The sequence below is a fragment of the Macaca thibetana genome, chromosome 12 (assembly GCF_024542745.1).
Source record: "Macaca thibetana thibetana isolate TM-01 chromosome 12, ASM2454274v1, whole genome shotgun sequence".
NCBI lineage: Eukaryota > Metazoa > Chordata > Mammalia > Primates > Cercopithecidae > Macaca > Macaca thibetana.
In genome coordinates this window covers 119,559,618-119,577,773 of record NC_065589.1, presented here as the reverse complement: position 1 = coordinate 119,577,773, position 18,156 = coordinate 119,559,618, and positions in this window count along the sequence as shown.

Here is an 18,156-nt window from a genome sequence, read left to right as displayed (position 1 = left end):
CTTGAGTGAGGCCTGGTGCCTCTTTCTTTTGGCCAATTTCTCCCTTTTGGGATGGGAATATATACTCAATGCCTGTGCCACTATTGTATCTAGAAAATAAATAACTTATTTTTTTTATCTCACAGGCTTCTAGGTGGAAGGTACTCATCTCCAGACGAGACTTGGGATTTGGGACTTGGAATTTTTGAGTTAGTGCTTGAATAAGTTAAGACTTTGGGGGACTATTACAAAGGCATGATTGTATTTTGAAAGGTGAGAAAGACATGAGATTTAGGGGGCCAGAGGCGGAATGATATGGCTTGGATATTTGCCCCCTCCAAATCTCATATTGAAATGTGATTCCCAAATATTGAACATGGGGCCTGGTGGGAAGTGTTTGGATCATGGGGGCAGGTACCCCATGAATGGTTTAGCACCATCCCTTTGGTGATAAGTGAGTTCTTGCTCAATTAGTTGACGTGAGATTTGGTTGTTTAAAAGAATCTGAGACCTCCCTCTTCTTTCTGTCTTGCTCTCACTCTCGCCATGTGACATATTAGCTTCCCTGTCACTTCCACCATAATTGGAAGCTTCCTAAGGCCTTCACCAGAAGCCGAGTAGATGATGGTGCCATGCTTTTACAGCCTGCAGAACCTTTAATAAGAGCCAAATAAGAACCAATTAAACCTTTTTTCTTTATAAATTACCCAGCCTCAAATATTTCTTTTTTTGTTTGTTTGTTTTGTTTTTTGAGATGGAATCTTGCCCTGTCGCCCAGGCTAGAGTTCAATGGCGCAATCTCGGCTCACCACAACATCCACCTCCCGAATTCAAAGGATTCTCCTGCCTCAGCCTCCCGAGTAGCTGGGCTTACAGGCACCCGCCACCACAACCAGCTGATTTTTGTGTTTTTAGTAGAGGTGGGGTTTCACCATGTTGGCCAGGCTGGTCTCAAACTCCTGACCTTGAGATCTGCCCACTTTGGCCTCCTAAAGTGCTGGGATTACAGGCATGAGCCACTGTGCCCAGCCCAGATATTTCTTTATAATGACACGAGAATGGACTAACACAGAGGCACTGAATGTCATGGACAGTCCCACACGGTGAGCAGTGGGTAGGATGTGAATCCACATCAATGTGATTCCAAGTCCTTATTCCTCACACTGCACCAGAGGAGAATTTCATAAGCTCACCTTCAAGTCAAGATTCTGATCTCCACGTTCTTTGACCATTAGCAACAGAGACTCTACCCTTCCTAGGGATAACTCAAGGTGCTCAGCTCAGATCTGAACTGGTCCAACCTGCGCCAGCTACTAAGGTATGATTTCTAGCATGATCTGAATGTTTGTGCCCCCTCCAAATTCTTATGTTAAAACTTAATCACCAAGACAATGGCATTAGGAGATGAGATCTTTGGAAGTTAATTAGGTCAATTAGGTCATAAGAGTACATCCCTTATGAATAGGACTAGTGCTCTTATGCAAAAGATCCCAGAGAGCTGTTTTACCCCTTCCACCATGTGAAGATTCAGCAAGAAGGTGCCATCTGTGAACCAGGAAGTAGGCCTTCACCAGGTGTCAAATCAACCAGTACTTTTGACCTTGGACATCCCAGCCTCCAGAACTGTAAGAAATACATTTCTGTTGTTTATAAGCGACCCAGATGTTTGATATCTCATTATAGCAGCCCAAGATGACTAAGATAATCTCTTGCTTCCAAATTGCCTCTGCTTTGTGGCCCTAGAACTCAGACTCAGCTGACCTCATTTCTCCTCTGTCAGCTGGACTCTGCCCAGAGCGGCCACTAGGGGGAGACTGGCAGACAGGAGCTGGGGAGCAGAGAAGTGCTCTATCCCCTTTCCTTGCCCCTAGGAATGGCCCCATATTGTCCCCAGGAATGGCCTTGTTTCAAGCAACAATAGTTGATTCCAGTCTTCAGCGCATTTTAGCACTTACAGACCAACTTTATTTTGACCCCTTCAAGGTACCAGTAGCAGTCAGGCAGTGCCGTCTCCTCAGAGGTCTAGCTTCCCTGACACTCTCCTCTGAGCTAAGCTGCCAAGGCATCAGCCCCAGCTCTGCAGGGCCTTCCATCTCCTGGACAGCAGCTCCAGCTGGGGAGAACCAGGCTCTGCAGGGACCCTTCTCTGGGCTACTAACTTGTGTTAATCCTAACCTCTCCCTTGGTTCCCACAGCCTTAGGGCTGGACAGTGTTTTCTTCAAACACATCTTTGTTCTTACCTAGTGTTTTGTTTTTGCTCTTATTCAGCCTCCTAAGACCTGTGTGTCCAACTTCCCATATTAAATTCCCTTTATGAAACACATAGTATTGTTTCCATGTTCCTGACCAGATCCTGACTCATAAAGGACTAACTCCGGCAATCATCTGAACAAAGTTGAACCCAAAAGTGAATTCAAAGCTGCAGACTCCTGGGAGGAGATTCTGCTATGTTTGCTTATGCCCAAGGTGCCATTTCAGAGCGAAAGTGTAGCTCTCTTTCCATCCATCAGTGAACATTTCACAGGCCCTGGAAGCTAAGGTTGGCCAGCCCTGCTGCCCAATCCTTATTTCAGCCCCATTAAGCTGCCAGCCTCAGGTCTTGCCTAGAGCTCCCTGGGAGCAGTTTCTCCAACTTTAACTTCTTCTCTTGTCAGCTGAGGATCCTCAGTTCTGCTGACCTTGCTTACTGGTGGAGAGGGGCTGAAACATCCTGTTTGACAGGCAGGGATACGGGCAGTTAGCACCCAGAGACAGCTAGAGGAATGCTGTGAATAGGACATCAGACAGACCTCCTGGAGAGAGGGGACAAGGGAATGCCTTTGTCCTTGCTCGAGCTCTAGCATACCTCTTAGCACAGGACACACAGCCTCACCCTCTCCCACTACATCTTGACCCTTATTCAAGCATGTTTCATCTTCCATTCATAGGGCCTAACCCATAGTAGGTGCATAATCAACACTATTACACATGAAAAAAAAAAAAATTTAAAGAGTTGCTGAAGATATGCTGCCAAAGAACTTCCAACCCAACGATGCTGGTAGAAGAAGTGAGGTCAGACTTCCTTTTGGAACGAAATTTCCAGGGCCCTCCTTTGTAAAGACTGTTGTTATGGGCTGAAATGTATCCCTTTATAATTCCTTTTTTGGAATATTAGCCTGTAGAACCTCAGAATGTGACTGTATTTGGAGCTAGGGCCTTTATAGAGATTATCAAAATAAAATGAGTGGGCCTTAATCCAATATAACTGGTTTCTTTGTAAGGAGAAGAGATTGGGACACAGACAAGCACAGAAGATCATGTGAAGACCCAGGGAGAAGACGGCCATCTGCAAGCCAAGGAAAAAGGCCTCAAAAGAAACCAACCCTGCCAACACCTTGATCTTAAACTTCTAGCCTCCAGAATTTCTGCTCTTTAAACCACCCAATCGATGGGCCTGGGTTATGGCAGCCCTAACAAACTAGTATGGAAACCATATATTCCAATTTAAAATCCAGGACCCAAGTGTACAAAGATCTGTGTAAAATTAAGGACAAACATACTGGGTGGGCTTAAAGTGAGGTCATCTGTGGGAAGGACCTTTAGAACCTCATGAATTGAGTTGCACAGAATGGGACACAAAGTGTGCCTATTTTATGCCAAACCAACTCTCACCAAAACATAGGCCCTGCTGCTGAATGGAGATGATCAGCTGAACTCTCTGGAATGGGAAGGCACAGGCAGAGGCACGACCCGCAACACAACCTCCAAAGGATTCCCCTTTTGTTTCCCATTCCTCATGATCTCCATTTCACTCAGAACCAGAACTCCACAGGCTGCAAACTCTCTCTTTCAGCAAAGTCATAAAACTTCTTTGAAGTTCCAATGGTTCTTCTGTAAAACTGAGGTAAAATCTGCTTCACAAGTTGGTCATTTTGATTCCATTTGAAAGACTTTTACAAATTGTGGAGCACAATGCCAATATGGGCCAATATTAGCCAATATGTATGTGATCGTCACTCTTTTTCAACGCAAGAAGGCAAAATTCATTTTCCTGGTTTCCTTTTACATTCGCTGATGTGGACAGTCCTTCTCCAAAAAAAATTGTCATTTTTTTTTTGGGTTTCCTAAGAAGCAAAGCCTGAGATAAGCATTTGAGCGTGCAGATTTTTTTGTAAAGTGACCCCAAGGTACCTCAGCAGGGGAGTGGAGAAGCAGAAAAGTCAGAAAAGAAGACCAATAAAGAGTGTGTTATCAAACAGGGTGCCAGTGTGGGTGACCAGAGCTTAGCCCTGCACAGGAGCTCTGGGACATAGTAAGCCCACAGCGCACGGCACAGGAAGCCAGGCCCATCCATGCATTTACTCCCTTTGCTCACTGACTGAGAGACACCAACACCTGAGAAGGGTGTGTTAGTTCTGACATTTCCATTGGGCAGACCTGGCTCTGGTCACCCAAGATAACCCTCAGGCAATGGCCCTGGCATTTTAAAATCATGCACAAAAATAATAAGGCCCACGGGGGGGTGAGCATCTACCCTTAGAATCATTCTTGCCAAGTGGTTGCTTAAATTGGGTTTGATGTGCTTTTGAAACATGATGAATTGTTCCATTTCTTACGAGCCATAGACCAATCTGTAATTCCATATATGTTATACACTTTTCTGCTTTGAATGTTCCTGTATGACCCTCCTACTACTTTGGATTTCTGTCCTATGGCATCCACTTCTCAGTGATGGGTTTCCTTGAGTCTTGCTGGAAAACCAAGCCCTCCCTTTCATAGGTCACCATCTTCATCTAACCATGGAATGTTCTTTGAGGGCTTACTCTTGCATGTCCCTTTGAAGACTCACTCACAGCTATGTGCACACACCCACACACACATACCACATCATACCAATGCACTTTTTATCACAGTTATCAGGATAGGACAAGCATACACTATAGCAACAAATAACCCCACAATCTCAATAGTTTAATAAAACAGAAGTCTATTTCTTGCTCACTCCTGTGTGGAGCTGGGTGACTCCCTGGGACTTTGGCGATCCAGGGTGCTTTGGTGGATCCACACATCTGCAGGAGTCTTCCAAGCTCACTGCAGCAGGGAAGAGAGAAACTAAGAGAATCACATGTAGGCTTGTCACTGCCTCCACCGAGACCAGCACACATCATGTCTACCCTCATTTCACAGGCACAATCTAACTGCAGAGGGTGGGGCAGTGTGATGTCCATGTGCCCACAAGGGAAGGAAGAGCAGACATTGATGCCCAGCAGTGATGTGTGCCAGTTACTCCCAGGGAGGTGGTCTTGTGAGAACCCACCAACAACAGAACCACAGTAAGACAATAATGCTGAGCAGGGCTCTATGAGACCTGGGAGACCTAGATCAGAGCCAACAATGGGAGTCAGATTTGCTCCAGGACTAAGCAAGTTTACGCACATTTGCTCTACAAATTCTTAGCATTCAGTGAAGCCACATATGATGCCAAGTCTCTTTGCCTTAAAACATTTGGATTTTCACTTAACTGATGTGTCATCTATGTCATGCAGTTTACTTGTCTGATATAGCATGGGTATACTCAAATGCAAGACATCAGGGTGAATGCACCAAGATGCCATGAGCTCACTGGGAGATAATGGGAAAGGGGAATATATGTGACCAAGTGACAGTCACAAACAGGCTGACTCCAACTGGCAGACGCCCTATTTGTGATGATGATAGAAAGGGCCTGAAATTGAGAGAAGACTGTGCTGAGGAGATAGCCCAGATTCCACCTGGGATCTATACAAGGATCAATGACATCCCTGAAGACCTGTGAGCCAAGTGGGACTTGGTCTTTTTTTAAGTTATCAAAAGATTCCAAAGGGATACTGACAATGAGGTCTTGGCCTTAGGAAAAAGTACGATGACTACACATTAAGAATCAACACTGATTGATTGTTGAGTTGATCAATCTCATAGGTTTTATAACAAATAGTGATAAACTGAATGGAGCTGCTGAACCACAGGTTTGGTTCTTATGATGTAGTTGCAATTCTTTCCCTGCCTCAGAAGCATTTACTTTTATAAATATAGAGGCTTGAGATGTCTATTTTTAAATTCTAAACATCAAGTATACTCCTTGCCAACATAAGCATAGCCTTTACTTCCGAGCTGCCTCAAGTGAAGCTGAATATGGAAACTTCAACCAGGCAAACCCTGCAGGCTATTCCCAGCTCAGGGAACCACATGCATCAAATGTAGGAATTGGTCCAGGAATCACCGAGGAAGGAGACAGCAGTCTTGCCCTCGAAGGGAGAGCAGAGACAGCAGCACAGCCCATGAGAGGTACGCCGCCAGACTGGAGCTGGCCAAGCCACTGCACCATTTCTTATCGTTAATTCCCTTGGAAATATGTAGCTATTTCAGCTACAAAAGGCACACTCACAAACTCAGCCCAACTAATCCATCCTTGCTCTCACTGCTGCAGCTTTTCCTCAGGAGAAAACCTGTCAGTCAAATATCAGGATGTGACTCATCCAATTCCCTCAAAAGGTAACTGGTGGTCAACATGCCTCTGAAAGCCAGGTTATGGCAGCTTCTAGGCCACTATGGAGACTCTTTTTTTAAAGATTGCCTTACATTTATAGAAGGCACTTAGAAACATTGATTTATATCAAGTAATAACATTTTAATTAACACTCTAACTTATAAACCCTGCATGTTGTGTGAGTTAGAACGCAAACCCAAAGCGATCGTTCTTTCAGGCTGAGAGAAGTATCCACTTGGCTAAAACAACGAACTGACCCATCTGATGGCTTTATTCAGCCAGAGTGGATGCTGCCTGGGTTTTGGAAGGAACAGGTTTTTCTCAATGTGTAATTCAACGATTCATTCTATTCTGGTGTCCCAAGTGACTACATTGAGTCTTACCAAGTCCACGAGAAGAACCCCTGTTTCCTGTCACTCCTGGTGTATCAGAAAGACCACTCTGTCAGGCTGGGATCCAGGGAGGCCAAGTCAGGACGGAGGTGTTCTGGTCCCTTTGCTTTGCTGAGGAAGCACAGGAGTGATGATGGGCAGCTGCACAGGCGAGCTGGGGCACAGCAAGATTTGAACCCCAGCTTGCCTGTTGCCCAAGTCTGTGCTTCCTCCACCGCACTGTGCTGATCTGTGTATCTTAAATGTGGTGGGCATTTTCTACTGCCACTTCCCTTTTTCTCTCTCTCTCTTGTCTGGTTTTCTTTGGGCATTCACATAACCGAGAGCATCATCTAAAGTGGGGGGAAAAAAAGAAAAACCATCACAGCATCAATAACCCTGTTAGGAGCTGGCTTATTTCAAATTTACAGCAGATGCCTGAAAGAGAACTAATCGATATGTGCTCCCTTCCTCCTGGAGGTGCGGCAGCAATCCCGTGCCATTTATGAGTTTTATGAAACTCCGGTCATTTTCTAGCAGTTCAGGGAGCTCTAAATTTTGCTTTTACCAATATACACTTCAACCCCAAAATGGAAAATCATTTTGTAAAATAGAAGAGCAGTCCATTCTTTAAATATGAGATTGATATATGATTCTTGCTTCAGATATGGTCGTGAAAATTCTTCAATTAATCCATTGGTGTCACTGCAGCAAATTCACCATGATTTGAAGTCTGTCTGTGCACTTCCTAGAAGAACTTCCCCCCAGTCCTCCAATTTACTAAGGCATTGCCCCTAAAAGCACTACTTTTGTCAAATTTCCTAAACATTTAAGTCTATTTCCAATGACATGTGAAAGGATTAGCAAACGAAGTTCCCTTTAGTCAATTTCACATGAAAAAGTATAGTTTGCTTATCAGTCCTATTAGGATATATAAAAGCTTGAATATATTTTTCCTGGAAAAAAAATGACTGAGTATCCTTCCAATTTTCACATCTCAAATAGCTCCTTATTACCTTCTTATGTTATATAATTAGAAAAGCACCGGGCATCCCCTCCCCACACCTCTCAAATATACAAGCACACCTCGCTTTATTGCACTTTGCTTTATCGTGCTTCACAGATACGGCATTTTTTTAACCAATTGAAAATTTGTGGAAATCCTGCCTCAAGCAAGTCTATCAGTGCCATTTTTCCAACAGAATGTGGTTGCTTTGTGTCTCTGCGTCACCTTTTGGTGACTTCCACAATATTTCTAACTTTTTCATTACTATTACATCTGTAATAGTAATCTATGATTAGTGGTCTTTGATGTTACTGTTGTAATTGTTTTGGGGGCACCACCAATCACACCCATATAAGATGGCGAACTTCATCGATCAATGTTGTATATGTATTCTGACTGCACGAACCAGCCATTCCCCCATCTTTCTCCCCTCCTGAGGCCTCCCCTTTTTGCCAGACACAACAGTATTCAAACTAGGCCAATTAATAACCCTACAATGGCATTTAGCATTCAAGTGAAAGGAAGAATCACAGATCTCTTACTTTAAATCAAAAGCTAGAAATGATTAAGCTTAGTGAGGAAGGCATGTAGAAAGCCAAGGTTGGCCAAAAGCTAGGCCTCTTGCACCAGACAGCTATCAAGGTTGTAAAAACCTCTTGAAGGGAATTAAAAGTGATACTCCAGGAAACATACACATAATAAGAAAGTGAAACAGCCTTCTTGATGATATGAAGAAAGTTTTAATGGTCTGAATAGAAGATTGAACCAGCCACAACATTCTCCTTTTTTTATTTATTATTATTTTTTTTTTTTTTTTTTGAGACGGACTCTTGCTCTGTCACCCAGCAAGCTCCACCTCCCGGGTTCATGCCATTCTCCTGCCTCAGCCTCCTGAATAGCTGGGACTACAGGCGCCCGCCACCATGCATGGCTAATTTTTTTTATTTTTAGTAGAGACAGGGTTTCACCATGTTAGCCAGGACGGTCTTGATCTCCTGACCTTGTGATCCACCCGCCTCAGCCTCCCAAAGTGCTGGGATTATGGTCATGAGCCACCGCGCCTGGCCCAGCCACAATATTGTTTTAAGCCAATGCCTAATCCACATCAAGGCCCCAACTCTCTTCAATTTATTGAAGGCTGAGAGAGATGAGGAAGCTGCAGAAGAAAGGTTGGAAACTAACAGAGATTGAGTCATGAGGTTTAAGGAAAGAAGCCACCTTCATAACATAAAAGTGCAACCAGAAAGTGCTGATATAGAAGCTGCAGCACATTATCCAGAAGATGTAGCTGAGATCATTGATGAAGGTGTCTCAACTAACAACAGATTTTTTTACAGCCAAAGCAGCCTTACTTACATTGAAAGAAGATACCAACTGAGACTTTCATAGCTAAAGAAAAGTCAAAGTTTGGTTCCAAAGCTTCAAAGAACAGGCTGACTCTCTTGTTAGGGGCTAATGCAGCTGGTGATTTCAAGTTGAAGCCAGTGCTAAATGGCCATTTCGAAAATCCTAGGGCCCTTCAAAGTTATGCTAAACCTACTCTGCATGCACTGTATAAATGGAACAACAAAGCCTGGATGACAGAGCATCTGTTTACAGCATGATATACTGAACATTGTAAGCCCACTATTAGAGGAAACCTACTTCTCAGAAAAAAAAAAAAAAATTGTTAAAATATTACTGCTAATTAACAAGGCACCTGTTCACCCAAGAGCTCTGATAAAGATGTACAAGAAAATTAATATTGTTTTCATGGCTGCTAACACAACATCCATGTATCAAGGAGTAATTTCAACTTTCAAGTCTTGCTATTTAAGAAATATATTTAGTTAGGCTAGAGCTGCCATAGATAGTGATTCCTCTGATGGATATGGGCAAAGGAGATTTAAAACCTCTGGAAAGAATTCACCATGCTAGATACCATTAAGAATCTTTATGATTTATGGGAGGAGGGAAAAGTATTAACATTAACAGGAGTTTAACTATAAAAACCCTAGAAGAAAACCTAGGAAATACCATTCAGGACATAGGCACAGGCAAAGATTTCATAATGAAGATGCCAAAAGTAATTGCAACCAAAGCAAAAATTAACAAATGAGACCTAATTAAACTAAAGAGCTTCTGCACAGCAGAAGAAACTATTATCAGAGTAAATACACAAGCTACAGAATGGGAGAAAGTTTTTGCAAACTGCATCTGGCAAAGGTCTAGTATCCAGCATCTATAAGGAACTTAAACAAATTTACAAGAAAAAAACAACCCCATTAAAAAGTGAATAAAGGACGTGAACAGACACTTCTCAAAAGAAGATATGCATGTGGCCAACAATCATATGAAGAAAAGTTCAATATCACTGACCATTAGAGAAATGCAAATCAAAACCACAGTGAGATGCCATCTCACACCAGTCAGAATAGCTATTATTAAAATGACGAGAAATAACAGATGCTAGTGAGGTTGGGGAGAAAAAGGAACACTCTTACACTGCTGGTCGGAGTGTAAATTAGTTCAACCATTGTGGAAGACAGTATGACAATTCCTCCTCAAAGACCTAAAGACAGAACTACCACTCAAGCCAGCAATCCCATTACTGGGTACATACCCAAAGGAATATAAATCATTCTGCTATAAAGACACATGCATGCATATGTTCATTGCAGCACTATTCAGAATAGCAAAGACATGGAATCAATCTAAATGTCCATCAGTGACAGACTGGATAAAGAAAATGTGGTACATATACACTGTCAAATACTATGCAGCCATAGAAAAGAATGAGTTCATGTTTTTCACAGGGACATAGATGGAGCTGGAGGCCATTATCCTTAACAAACTAACACAGGAACGGAAAACCAGATGCCACATGTTCTCACTTATAAATGGGAGCTGAATGACAAGAACACATGAACACATAGAGGGGAAGAATGCACACTGGGGACTACTGGAGGGTGTAGGGTAGGAGAAGGGAGAGGATCAGGAAAAATAACTAATTGATATTAGGCTTAATACCTGGGTGATGAAATAACCTGTAGAACAAACACCCATGACACACTTTTACCTATGTAGCAAAAATGCAAATCATGCACATGTACCCTTGAAATTAAAAGTTTAAAAAAAAAAAAACAGGAGTTTGAAAGAAGTTGATTCCAGTTCTCATTGGTGACTTTGAGGGGTTCAAGACTTCAGTGGAGAAAGTAACTGCAGATGTGGTGGAAATAGTAGAGAACTAGAATTAGAAATGGAACCTGAAAATGTGACTGAATTGCTGCAATCTCATGACAAAACTTGAATGAATGAGGAGTTGCTTCTTATGAATGAGCAAAGAAAGTTGTTTCAAATTAGTCTGCAAGTCACAATTCCTCCCTACTTGGGACATCAACATCTGCAAGTCACAATTCCTCCCTACTTGGGACATCATACAGATGAAAAGAGGTGCCTGTCTGATCTGAATAGCCAGAATACTGGGACAGGTGAAGGCTGTGAGTTGGTTAGCTTTCCTGCTGGTCTGGCAGGGGAGCTGGGGTAGTTCCCACTCTTCACCCTGATAAAACCTTAGCACATCTAATTAAGAGATCCCCCAACCACCTTCATCAAGGCTTAGACCTCTGACCATCATTGGGTATTACTTTTACCCACCTGTCTTAGCTACAACTGGTCCCTACCCAAGCATACTTCCCCTATTGGCATGAAGCCTGAATTATCAACTCAGTAAATTAAATACTGGGTAAAAATTAAATAAATAAATAAGTAAAGCATATACCACAAGAGAACAAGATAAGCTTCAAGAGATCCATAGAAGACATTCCAACCCCATAGAAGACAGTAACTTGCCCACACACCAAGTACATAACTACTACAACCAGCATCCGGGAAAGCTAGCACACAAAGACTCTCTATAACTAAGGAACTCATTCAGAATCTTCACCCCTACAAACAGCAAGAATCAAACTAGGCTAAAATAAATTACAAACATTAAAGTCGGAATCTTAAGAGGAAAAAAAAGAAATTTTTAAAAATGCTCCAATCAAAAACAAATTCAAGAACAATTTTAAGAAATAGTCTACCCAAATAAGAAAGACCAGAAAAGCAATTCTGGTAATATGACACACAAAGTTCTATAACACTCCCAAAAGACTACCAGCTCCCCAGCAATGGATCCAAACCAAGAAGAAATCTCTGAAATGCTAGAAAAAGAATTCAGAACATTGATTATTAAGCTACTCAAGGAGATACCAGAGAAAGATGAAAAACAACTCAAAGTAATTTAAAACGTAATTCAGGATAGGAATAAATACTTTTCTAGAAATAGAAATCATAAAGAGAAAAACAAATTCTGGAAATGAAAGACACACTTAGGAAAATACAAAACACAGTGGAGCGTTTCAACAATGACTAGAACAAGTAGAAGAAAGAATTTCAGAGCTCATAAACAAGGCTTTTGAATTAACCCAATCAGACAAAGAAAAAGAAAGAAGAATTTTAATAGAATGAACAAAGCTTCTAAGAAATATGGGATTATGTAAAATGGCCAAACCTATGAATAATTGGTGTTCTTGAGGGAGATGAGAAGTCTAAAAGTTTGGAGAACTTATTTGAGGGAATAATCAAGGAAAACTTCCCTGCTCTCGCTGGAGTTATAGACATCCAAATACAAGAAGTTCAAAGAACTCCTGGGAAATATATCACAAAAAGATTATCATCAAGGCATACAGCCATCAGATTATCTAAAGTAAAGATGAAGGAAAGAATCTTAAGAGCTGTGAGGCCGAGCGTGGTGACTCACGCCTGTAATCCCAGCACTTTGGGAGGCCGAGGCGGGCAGATCAGGAGGTCAGGAGTTTGAGACCAACCTGGCCAGTATGGTGAAACCCTCTCTCTACTAAAAATACAAAAATTAGCCAGGTATAGTAGTGCTTGCCAGTCTCTAATATTCTATTATAGCAGCCTAAAATAAACTAAGACCATCACTAATCACATTCACAAGGGCTCCACCCACATGACCTAATCATCTCCCAAGGCCCCCCACCCTCTAACACCATCACCTTGGGGATTAGGTTTCATTATATGAATTGGGGAGGGTGGGGTGCACAAACATTCAGTGCTTTGCACATGTCTAGGAAACAGAGGTCCTGCTGTGGAGGAAAATACCTACATTGGCCCAAGCTGAGCTCACCTCATTCATTAATCATGATATAACTCATTTCAAATGTGTGTGTGAGAACCAGCCTGACAACAGTTTGGGGAGGATAAGGCTTCTCACTGGTGAGTAGATGAAAATGGATGTCTGGATAATGCAAAAACAGACCCAGATTCTTCAGCCATAAAGGGTACAGCAAATGACTTGCTAGTGTTTGGCCCTGGCAGTCTCCACTCCAAGAGGAGGGGCTCGTGTCTAACCTTTTTTCAATAAGCAAAGAATCTAGAGACAAATCCAACCAAAAATGGTCACCAGCAGCCAGAAGCAGCAGCTGCCTGCGGAGGATGTAATGGGAAATGGTAATGCCTCATGGCCATTGCCTTCCCTGCCATCACATGGGAGGGGCTCAGCCCTAGGGGCTGTGCTGATGCTTGGTGACAGGTGTCTGGACCTAATCCTCAGACCTCTGCTTCCCTGGCACATGCCCCGATGGTGCCCACCTGCAGGGGTGGCACATTGCCTGGTGTGATGGGCAGAGGAGCTCCATCCATTTGGTCCTGCCAGTTAAATCTGGACTTAATAGAAAGAGGCAGAAATTACAGCCCCTGCCATGAAAACTGATTGCTTCAGTGGCCAGAACCCAGCTGAGCCTCATGGCAAAGAAGCTGGCCATCCTCAGAAACTTAGCCATCCTCCCTTTACTTTACCAAAGAAGCCACAAAAGAAACCAGTGGCAGAGGTGAGATAGGAGGATGTTTTGGATGGGCTTCCCTCATTCTCCATCTTCCCCTTTTGTGACTCCATATGCCTTGCTAATTAAGTTTCCAACTACCAGTGTTGGAGCTCAAGGAAGGAAGAAGACATGAAGGGCAGAAAAGTTCACATTTGATGCATCCTCTCTGGATGGCTTAGCATCAGAGTTCTCTGGGTTTAGCAGAGATTTAAAGTCAACTCTTTCATTGGAAGCATGCATAAATTTTTCAAAGATGCCTGTCCCTAGAAGGAATGAGGTACCTGACTTTCTCTTGATTGGGAAAAAAAGCCCTTCCTTGGCCCCTAAACACCCACAGTCACCTCCGGCTTCTTTCTGCAGAAGGGCCTTCTCCATTGGGGTCCTCTTGGACAACTTCTAAGACAACCTGTCCCAGCTCACTCAGGGATATGAGCAACACTTTAGGTCACCGGAAACACCATGTATTCCCAATTGTCCCAACACACTCCAAGTACAGGATGCCCCCAGCTCAGCAATGCCACTCTGCTTCACTTTCACAATGTTTTTTACTTTTTCCCTTTCTGATTATGTAAGCTTCTTTCTAGAACATTAAGAGTTTGCAAATGCACTCCATAATCTGCAATGTATCAAATTATTTCACATACTAACAACTCAATGTTTGTTTCGTGTACATTCTACTCGAGCACTGCATTCGTTTTTCAACACAACAAATGGCAATGAGAGAAACTCAGTCAAGCCCCTTGGACAACTGCTGTAACAGGAAAAGAAAACAGCTTGTTTTACAGACTTAAATGAATACCCGTTCTATGGCTGTTTGATTATTTATATTGGTGATTTCATTTATATGAGTTTGTATGTCAACATGACTATTTCCAAGAATAGCCAGCAAAGGAGGTCAGCCAGGTGCCCCCAAAGAGGAAAGAATTCTCAGTGGACAGGTTGATGGTAAGGACAGAACAGCCTCTGGCAGAATTGTGAGGAGGGAGAAGGATGTCTGCACGCAGAATTCACTACATCATCTGCAGGGATTAGTGCAAAATGAAAATGCAGAGACCCTTGTTCAAATCGTCAAGACACGACGGCAGAGCATCACACCAGCATGGGGCTCTGAGCCACTGCACAGACTGCAGGCAAAGATGCTGGCCTGTCTGCAGGAGAGGGAAGGAAACCGGCAGTTGATGAGCAATGGGATTTGAAGTGCTCTTCAGGTGCTATTCAAATGTTGCTCCATATGACAGTAGGGAGGGAGGAATGCCTTTCCGGATTTTTCAAAGAGGAAATTGAAGCTGTGCAAGGCTTGTCCAGAGCACCCAGCTGTGGAGTGGCAGATCAAGTATTCAAATTGTGTCCTGCCTGAACCCACTGTCCCCCTGGAAAAAAAAATCAAAAACAAAAAACCCAGATCCGGCTGCAGGAACTGGCCTGCTAGATGTCATTGATACAGCCACTTACGCTCCCTGAAAATTTTGCCTTTTAAGCTGAATCTCATAGTGGAATAAAATGTTTTGTTTCAAAGTGAAAGAACTGTCCCACATGGGTGAAGACACAGGAGTGAGATTTGAGAGGCTGGCCCACCACTTGATGGCTCACCGGTCATAATGACTCAGGCTGTGAAGCTTTGATCATATTGCCTCCTGACCCCCAGGCAGTTCCAAAACAAAATAGCCATGTTTTTCTGCTCATACTGGAAGCTCCCAGAACTCATGGATATACAAAAGAGGAAGGAAGGAAGGAAGGAAGGAAGGAAGGAAGGAAGGAAGGAAGGAAGGAAGGAAGGAAGGAAGGAAGGAAGGAAGGAAGGGGAAGGAAAGAAGGGAGGGAGGGAAGGAGGGAGGGAGGCAGGGAGGGAGGGAGGGAGGGAGGGAGGGAGGGAGGGAGCGAGGGTCCCAAACTGTTTCAAAAAAAAATCTAGCTTTAAGTTGAGTAGAAACATGAACTTACCTTTTTATAATTCTTCCTCAAATATAAACCTTCTAATTGGAAAACAATATATGGTTCAATATTGGATTGAGTGCTTTCCTTTAGTATCTTCCTAGCCTAATCTTAGATTATATTAATCACTAATTAATACCTTTTGCCTTTTATTCATGCAGACAGAATCGATATTTTAATTACAAACTGCTGAATAATATTCCTTTATCTATCCTTTAATGGCATTGCCAGTTTATTTAGATGCAAACATCTAAGGATTTTTATATCCCCTGGAGCAATTTCTCTTTTAAATACTTTCTGTGATACAGTTGCTATAAAGCAATAAGTGAGCCAAGGAGACGTAGCATGAAATTACATTCCATCTCCGGAGTTTGTGTAATTAAATAAAAATGTGTCACTTACAAGGTTATAATTTTCATCAGTGGATTTTCTGGAGGAGATTGGTGATTTATTAATTAATGCTATTGATATCTTGTTCTTAGGAATCACCAGGTTGGAGAGAAATTGGGAATTCTTTGCTAAAAGCATTGTTCATTCCTCTCGAAGATGAGAGGCAACATCAGAGCAAAACCTCAGGGCCTTTGAAGCCAAGAGAACCTAGGTTTAAATGTCAGCTGATATTCCCCACCTGGCTGACCTTGGGTACTTTACCCAATCTCTTGTAAAATGGGGTTAATAATCACTCATACGTTTTTACAGGGATTAGACAGGTTTTCACAATGCCTAGCATGTTAGTATTTTTATATTTCATTATCAGTGACACCAGAGAAAGACAACACACTTAAATGTCTCTTAAATACAGTTCCTAGCATGTTTCTTCTGAGGAAATCATAGAAATGACTATGGCCCAGGACCACAGGAGTTCCAGTGAATAGCTATACACAGGTTTTTGCAACAGCAATTTTCAGCATACGGTGTATGAATACGTTTTTTGTCTTCTTTTCAGCATAAGCCATTTTTAGTGATAGAAAAGCATCCAAGAGCAAAACCATTTAAAAACATGTCCTTATTGCTGAAAGGAGAGGAAGGATGAGAAATGAAGGCAATGAAGCCCATCCCTAACATTCTCTGCTTTCAAATTCCAAGACCTGTCAGGCTCATGGCTCTTTACTGATAGTGAAAGAGGGCATTGCCTCCTATTTTGACTTCCTTCTTTTGCTGACTTTTATGGGAAGTTCTCTAACCCCTTGGTACAAAGCTGGGTTTTTGTTTGAATCTTAAACAACTGAATGCGATCCCCCATACAGCTGCCTCTTGGCAGCAATGGCAAGTTCAGCTGGAGAGGGCTGGACGAAGCCCCAGCGCAATCAGATGGCATTGTTCCCTGGCTGCATCTGGTTTTGTCCTGGGATGGTCACCACATGGCAAAGCTGAGAGCTTCTTCCTGTCAAAGAAATAGGATCCAGACAGCAGCAGATAAATGCTCAATAAACTCAAGCAGATAAAAACTCAAGCCTCACTTCTTGGTCTATGCCAGGGACTCCAGCTGCAGACATGGTTCTTATCATTGGGTGTGTGGTTCTCACCGCAGACCCCACTGTGCAGGCAGTTTGAGGCTGGATGCCCTGGGATGCCAAGAAGAACACAGGGGCCAGATGGAGGTGAGGGACCGAGTCACCTAGGAAACTGAATCAGGGCCCAAATGTGAATTCACAGTCCTCTGTCATACTTTTGCCCGTCTACTAGCACGTATGGCGGTTACACTGAGCTTCCCCTGCCTCTACCATGGCCAGCTAGTTACCTTAGGCTATCAACTTTCAGTTTCCCAAACTACCACCCATCCTTTGAAATCCGTTAAGTCTGCCTCTTCCAGGGAGCCCAATATCACCACTGCAACTTACAGAGCTCCCACCCTCTGCCGACATCTAGAGCTTCTGCCTTGGGTGCCAGGTTCTGTTCAGCAGGTTCCTGTCTTTTTGTGGCTGCCCTGCCTCCGAGATCAAGTGGGATCAGGAACCACATTCCGAGATTTTTTGGGATCTGCTAGATTTCATATCGATTTTGTTTGTTTGGTTGTTTGGTTGGTTGGTTTGGGTTTTTTGGTTTGTTTTGGTTTTGGTTTTGGTTTTGGTTTTGAGACAGAGCCTCACTCTGTTGCCCAGACTGGAGTACAGTGGCACAATCTAGGCTCACCACAACCTCTGACACCCAGGTTCAAGCGATTCTCCTGCCTCAGCCTCCTGAGTAGCTGCGACTACAGGCGCCCACCACCACGCCCAGCTAACTTTTGTATTTTTAGTAGAGACCAGGTTTCACCATGTTGGCCCTACTGATCTCTAACTCCTGACCTCACATGACTGGCCCGCCTCAGCCTCCCAAAGTGCTGGGATTACAGGCGTGAGCCACTGCACCCGGCCAGATTTCATATAGTTTCTATTAGAGGCAATGTGCAAATAAATGGTAGCTGCTATGGAAGGGACCCACCAGGCTAAGAGGGTCTGGCCCACATCGAAGAAAGGGCTCTCGCCGCTGGCTGCTTTCTTCCCTTCTGA